Genomic DNA, 8,191 nt, shown 5'->3' with positions numbered 1-8,191 from the left:
GTATACCTGTTTCTGAGTCTTATAAAACTGAAAGCTTCTACTACCTGTCTCTTAGAGCACTCACTATTTTTTTTTTTTTTTGAGAAGTTTTTGCTACAGGGCACATGCGCTCACCAGAAAGACAAAGAGAGAGACAGGGAGACAGAAAGTGAGAAATCACCCCCCCCCCCCAGAGGGGATGGCCATGCCGCAATCCCTTCTCCTCCATTCTCCTCTCACGATCTTGGGCACACACGCACACGTGCCAACGTTAGTGTATGACTCAGATGCATGACTCATACTGTGGTCAACTTCATGGGAGTCCACTGACATAGCCATTACACCAACTGTTGGTTCCTAGAGCACTCACTCTTAAAAAAAACAGCTTCCATACAGTAAAGGAGCCAAAGCAACCCATGGAAAAGCCCACAGAGAGAAGAACTGCGATCCCAACCCGAAGTCCTGCTGAGCTCCCAGACAACAGCCAGCACCAACCTGCCAGTCCTGTGAGTGAGCTATCCTGTAAGGTAAGTGGAATCTTCTGGGCCCAATGGAGCCTAATTCTTGTCCTACAGAAATCATGAACCAGACAAAATTTGTTGTTTTAAAGCACTATATTTTCGTATAGTTTGGCAGGCAATAGACATCCACTATAATGGCTTTGGTTACCTCATATGAGATGACATCCTCAAGGCATTTTGCAGTTTAGTCCAGCTCAGTAGAAACCCCTTTATTTTCTCCCTCACCATACATGTACTTCACCTTGAGTGCTGTATGCTCTGAACGGAAGGAAAGGCACTGGAATACAAAAGACAAAAAATTCCAAGTGCCATTTTCTATTATTTCTCTTGATATGAGCAGCCATCTGAGGAAAGGGGACTTCGTATTTTCCTCTCATCTTTTTTCCACTTCTCCTTCAGCAATCATACTCCTTACTCATTCTCACCTCACCTCTATTACTTTTTAACTCACCAAATGCAGAGTGAAAACTATGGCCTAAGAAGCGTGAGTAGAGCAGAAGGAAAGTCAGACTACCAAAAACAACTATTCAAAGTCTCACTCTTTTTGTCTGTGTTCACAGCTCCTGGCCCTTTTCTTCAGCCTCTGCAGTGAAAACCATCTAGGTAAAATTGCAACTCCATGGACACATCCATATCCCCTTTCCTTATTTGTTTTTCTCAAAAGCAGTTACTGCCAGTTGTCATCCTACATATGACTTAAAAAAGTTATTTTTTAAAAAATAGAATTAAAGTAGTTCGATGCAAAAAAAAATTGAAATTCATCCATAGGCTTTCATAATATCCATTTTCTACAAACTGTTTTAAGACCTCTCTCTTTAGTTCTTTAATATCATGGTCATTTTTGTCTTCCCTCATAGAATATAAGCTCCATGAGAACATGGATATTAATCTATTCTGTTCACTTACATATCTCCATCCCCTGGAACAGAATCAAGTCTATATACTAGCTCCCAAAAAATATTTGTTAAATTATTGCTGTTAAAAGTGCTTTGGAGGTTACCATCAGAACATATCATTGCTACTATAGAAAAATGTACTCCAGAATTCAAAGGTTCTGCTTTAGAAATTAATTTCTGAAACACAGAAGTTGTTCTACCCAGAAATAGAAGATTAGTTTTTTATTTATGTTTGCAACTTTTTAAAATTCAGTAGTATAAAAATATTTCATAGATTAATATTAAATACTATCTAATGCATAATTTTCTTCTTGAGTTTTTCTCAATTTTGACTTTAGTCAAGCCAAATCATTAATAACTTGCTTAAGAAAAAAACCTTGAGTACTCACTAATCAAAATGTTCTATATTTAAATGAATTAAGTGGGCACAATCACAATTGGATTACCATTTTTCCTACCTACTTTCTAGCCTCAGAGTTTTCTCTATAGTTGTATTTGTTTGTTTGTTTGTTTATTTGTTTATGCTAATTACTTATAAGTGATAAGAACTTCTAAACCATTTGGACAAATAGGTAGTAAAGTAAGCCTGCTTGAGGTTTAGCACGACTACAGCCATTTTGAAATTGAGAGAGGCCTCTGACGAGAGCAATCTGACCAAATGTTAAGTCTTGAGAAGGTCCAATTTTGAGACATAATCAGATCAGAAATCAGGAATGAGTAAAGAAAAGCAGGAATCTGGATAAGGCAGTTAACTTTGACTGAAGTGCAGAATGATTTACATGTGCTTGCATTTGTAAAAACTGAGCACATGCTGAACTTTTGACATAGCTTGGTGGTGCTTGCAGGCTGTCTTCCTTTAACCTGCTTGCAGAAATGAACTCATTTCTCCAGCCTCTCCTCTCATTTCATTGACAATGAGTAGAAGCAACCAGACTTAGAATGCCAGTAACAATAGGTCAGCACAATAAATATGTATCACTTTGAACTACAACAAAAATAAACACTGACAGAATAATTTGAACATCTAGATGTATGATATTGTCTAAATATTAAAGTCTATATTTTGTGGCTGTTCTGTGTCCTCATCTCCAATGTCACAATAATTTTAAGGATTTTTAACTCATATTAGTATATTATTTCACAGTTTGCAGAACTCATTCATGTGCATTATATTTTTTTTAATTATTTTATTATACTTCATTTATTTTTTAAATTTTGCTCTAGGGCATGTGCACTCACCAGAGAGAGATGGGGTAGGGGCAAGAATGAGAGAGCAAGCCACCAGGTAGGGAACTTGAACTGTGGTCAGTCATGTGGGAGTCCAGAGCCTTAACCATCATGGCACCTGCTGACCCTTTCATGTATGTTATCTTAATTCTCACAGTAGCAATGAAATATTTGATCAGTTAGCTAGTACACATATCAGCACAGACGTTCAGTAGCATAAAACAAGTCACTTATATTTGCCAAGGAGCTGGTATCACAGTTCCATTGAGCTCATCAAGGTTCATTCATGCATCTGTGATCAGGTGCAGGTCAACTGGGCAACATCAATTACCTTAACCAGGTTCTCCCATATGTGATGGATGGACCTTAGCTGGACAAGGTGGGCTATCCTGACAGTTTCACATGTCTTACATTCTAGTAGGGCTGTGCTCTTATGATAAATCCAGAGGAGCAAGGGAAAAGGCAGATATACCTTTTCAAGTTTCATTTTGCTACTGTCCCAACTGGCGAAAGCAAATCACAGAGCAACGCCCAGAGTTATAATGTGAAGCAAAGATGTTGCTACAGAGACACCATTGAATATGGTTATTAATGCACCTACCAGTGTGTGTTATATTCATCATGTTACAGATAAGGAAATCAAAATTTGAGGTTAAATAAAATTTGAGATGAATCTGCCATATGAATAAGCCAGAAACTCAAATCTTCTGACTCCACATTTTTTTTCTTCTTACTATGCCCGGCCTATTTATTTCTTGAAATTGCAGTTAAAAAAAAAAAAAAGAAAGAAATTTATATTTTATTTTCAAAATCTTAAAGTCGGCTCATGTGTATGTATGTATATATATATATATATCCCTTTCATTTATCTGCCTAGACTCAGAATTGAAAATCAACTGTGGTGAACTGCCAAGAGTTAATTGGTGAACTAATCCCTTTATTCAGTGTAATAATCATCACAAATGTTGAGTTCAATGAGGACTCATTTTTCCATTACAAAAATTGGATTCAGATTTTCTTTGCTGCACTTTGAGTGATAGCTAAGTTAATGTTGGCCTCTACATCCTATAGTTTATTTTTTTTTACTTTAATAACTTAATCAGACCTGGAAGAAGTAAAGATTTAAAGAAATATGAAGTTTTGTCAAACATTTTTGCTTATGGGAAACCGTTTTGCCCCTTTTACTGTGTTTGAGTCACATTTGGGAAATGAAAGAAGGGAACAAGAAGATAACATGATAATTTTCTGTGAAAATCCTGAACATGCCATTCTCTTTTAGCAGTGTGTTTTAAAGAAAAGCACCAGATGATGCATGTTTAGTTCCCATTGACAAGACTCTCTGTAGAGAAAGGTAATGGAAAAACAACTCAATGCTAAAAGATATGGTCATTGATTTCCACATTTCAGTTGAAATTGAAATTCTTTCTTTACTGTTGAGTTTTAGATTTTCAGTTGGGGACAACTCAAAGCCAGTCAAAGTGTATTGGTACCTCTGAGTTATTGAAAAGAGGAGCTTGTTCTCTTCATGAGAGAACCCAATTCATAACCAAAGCTAACTTCACTATGAAAACAACAATTAAGTGGCTATAAACATGAAGAATGTTTCCCATCATGTATAAATAAATCTACGCTTTCTGAAACATATTGCAGTAATGTCTGCAGATAATGCTATTTCCTTATGACTTAGAATGACATTGGCTGAACTGTTACAGATATAGAAACATCAATTGGTAGTGACAGGCAAATCAAATGGCTATACAAAATATAAGAGTGGATTCAATAGTAGTTCAACAACAGGACAATATATACACAAGAATTTGGAGTTCTGGGTTAGCCTCAATCAATGTCAGTTTTTGAAAACAAAGAGCATACTACTAAGAAGAATATTTTCCCAATGTGTAGACTGAAAACAAAAGACTTTCTCTCTCCACCAATAACTCTCAAATGGAGTGCACCAGAAAGAACAGTCTCATTCTGGGAAAACAGGAAAAACAACATAGCATTAAGATGTTTTCCTTCAGAGCCAGCAGGTGGCAAGATAGTAAGGCCCTGGGACTCCCATATGGCTGACCATGGTTCCTGTCCTGAACTTGGAGACTTGTTATCTTATCCTCCCCCCCACCCCCATCTGTCTCTCTCTTCTGAGCACGTATGTCCCAAAGCAAAATTTAAAAAATAATAAATAAATAAGTCTTTAAAAAAGCAAAGTGTCGTCCTTCAAAACTCTTTTTAAGTTATAATAGCAGCAATTTATGTACATGGAAATTAGAAAGGGTCTAAACAAAGTGAAACTTTCTGTACTATTTTAAAAACAAAGAATAATGAAGTATAATTTTAAGGAATGGTAGTTTATTACCACCAGAAATATTCCATAGTAATGAATAGGTTATAAAAGATGTCAAAAAACTGGTGGGATAATGATTACAGTCAGCATGGTTTAATAAATGCTTAAGACTGAAAGCTGGCAGAGTGGGGCTGTCTCTGTATAGGCTGCCAACAAGCATTAGGAGGGTCATGTACATTCTCTTGTCATGGCATAGGGAGCAGTCAGGTTATAAGATCTCTGAATTCCTTCTGTCATTGAGATTTGGCCATCTTTCTCTCTATGGACTTTGGAAAACCAGACAGTTTCTTTCATTATTACCTTATCTAGTTTTCCTCATGCTTTCATGTATTCACTTTAGAAATTTTCATAGTTATTTAATACCAAGGAACATCATTTCCTATTTGGCTCATAATGGTGATATGGTCTTAAACCTATAGCATTAATTTTAGTTCTTTTTTTTTAACAGCCAGAAGACACATGCTGTCACCAGAGACAAAGGGACACAGAGAGGGAGAAAGAAGCCCCTGGGGCACAGTCCGACTACAATTCCTTCTCCATTTCTCCATGCTATCAAGACTTTGGGAATACAAGCACATATGCCCAATGTGTTTTTCCAGTTGCCAGAGCTGGGATTTGAACTGCAGTTAGCCATGTGAGATCTGGCTCCCTTAATCAATAGACTATGGGGCCCACCCAAAAAGCTGTAATTCATATAAACACAAATTACCCTTAATCATAATAAAATATTATAACATTTTTCAAATGATATTTTACTGCTGAAGATATGTAACAAAAATATAATCTTAAATTATGATAAATAATATATATTAGTGCAATCCTAGTGGAATAAAATTTGATAGTTTGATCAAGAGTCAGGAAAATGTTCAATATTTCAATTCAATATAGGCTATAGGATTCTGGCAGTTTGGTGCTATAAAAATGAGCAACTTAGAGCTCAAATCTCTATTACAATATCGTATTTTAAACATGTTGAAAAGTCAAAAAAATGGGATCAGCATAAAATTACAATCTTAGCACAATGGCTCACAGATATAAAAAGATGTTTCCCAGGGTTTCAGATCCAGAAGCTCAGGTTATTTTAACTGTTTTATTCAAAGCAAAAGTCATCACACCTGAAATCCAGTTACAGAAATAGGAAAGAAAGTAAGAAATAAGAATAAATCAATACACGGAAAAGCATATATGTTGCCTGTACCCAAAGAAATAAGATACTAATTGTATTAGGGTTCTCCAGAGAAACAGAGTAAATAAAATACATGTAGATAAACAACAGGGGGTTTATTATAAAAATTGGCTAAACTATTTTGGAGGCTCAAAAGGGCCATAATATGTTAACAGAAAACCAGAGAAATCAGAGATAGGATGCAATCTGAAACTGAAGGCCTGAGAATCTGGAGAAAGCAGAAGGCAGAGAACTGGAATGAGTCCTAGAGTCCAAAATCTTGAAAGCCTGTAGCTCTGATGGCTAAGGACAGGAGAAGATGGATGCTCCTCCTTCACAAGAGAATGTAAATTTGTACTGTCTCTCCTTTTTTGTTCTATTCTGACCCTCAGTGAACTGGATGATGCCCACACTCTGAAGGCTGATCTTCTTTAACTCAACCTGCTCATTAAAATGTTAGTCTCTTCTAGAAAGAACCCTCATGGATATATCCAAATTATGGTTTACAATCTATCTGGGTCTCACTCAGTGCAGTCAGTAGACATTTAAAATCAACCATATTGAGACCAGCAGTTGGCCTAGCTATGTCACTGGATTCCTATATAGTCAACCGCATTTCGAGTCCCCGATCCAGTGGCTTAAACTCAACAATGGGAGTGTGTGCATGTGTGTATAAGATCCCAAGAGGAAAATGGAGGAGAAGGAATTGCAGCATGGCCACCGCCCCGGGGGGTGATTTCTTGCTTTCTGTCTCTCTCTGTCTTTCTGGTGAGCGCACGTGCCCTATAGCAAAAAACTCTCATAAAAAATAAATAAATAACCATATCAACCGTTAATTTGCAATCAAATTTATTTCATTACATTGAAAAAAATGGCTTTTATCATTTCATTGTTGTTGTTGCTGTTACTGTTAAGGGGCCAGAAAATAATTAGTTACTGTTAGGTAGAATGAGGTGCCGTTAGTAGTCCAATTCTTAGGAATGGAACAGCAGGTGCTCACTCTAGATGAAAAACATTCCCATAGTTATTTTTTCAAGTTTTCGGAAATGCTGTCTTCACATGTGTTGCTGTTTAATATTTTCTGTACAATCAACAGCTAAGACATTAAAACCGAGAAGTTTTCAAACCAAATCCTCTTGGTCAAGAGAGTAATTGGAGTGGAGAGAACTACTGGGAAGGCTTAGGAGACTGTTCCACTTTATAGCCAATTCCTGGGGAAGCAGATGTCCAAGGGATAGAATAGGTAATGAACCAACTACAAAGAAGAATAGGAGATAGGAGTCTAAATTTGAAAAGTAGGAAGACACATCTGGAGAAAAGTTTGGGGTGGGGAGTGCATGCAGGGGATTCAGGGCATCCTAAAAATAGTCACAGCAATTTTAGAAATTAATCTGAAATGAGTCCAGAAAATCAGTTTGCTAGAAAAGTGAAGTAGTTGTTTTTCTGCCAGGGTTTACAATTCTATCATTTGCATGCATCTATATTAAAGTTCTCCACTACCATGTTCCCTTCGGGGACTCTCCATTGTGTCACACCTCTCGCATATACTGCTGAAAGGCAGCTCTATATTTCACCTCAGATGAAAACATTCACAGTTTAAATCTGTAAAGCAAGAATACTAATTCTCTCTGAGACGCCAACCACCTATGGAGAGGCAGTAAGAAACTTTATATTTTTTCAGTTTCTGAGATCTATATAGCAAATCTGGCATATATAGATACATGAAATATACTAAATATACACTCAAATACACATGGATATATACATACATATGTATGCATACACACATAGACATGCCAGAAACTTTAAGAAAGTGACAGAATTAAAAGGTGTACAGTGTTCTCCTATCCTGTATATAGGTAGAGTTCAATTTGAACCACTCTAAATCATAGGAAATTGAAAAGTAGAAAGAAATAATACAAAAGCTTCATTTCAAATGACTTTTTTTCCTTTTCTTTTCTTTTTTTTTTTTGTAGAGGTTTTTGCTATAGGGCTCATGCACTTGCCAGAAAGACAGAAAGAGAGAGAGAGAGAGAGAAAGTGAGAAATCACCCCCCGG

This window comes from Tupaia chinensis, unplaced genomic scaffold (assembly GCF_000334495.1).
Source record: "Tupaia chinensis unplaced genomic scaffold, TupChi_1.0 Scaffold000153_1, whole genome shotgun sequence".
Classification (NCBI taxonomy): Eukaryota; Metazoa; Chordata; class Mammalia; order Scandentia; family Tupaiidae; genus Tupaia; species Tupaia belangeri.
The sequence above is the reverse complement of the archived record's forward strand: the minus strand, read 5'-3'. Positions refer to the sequence as shown.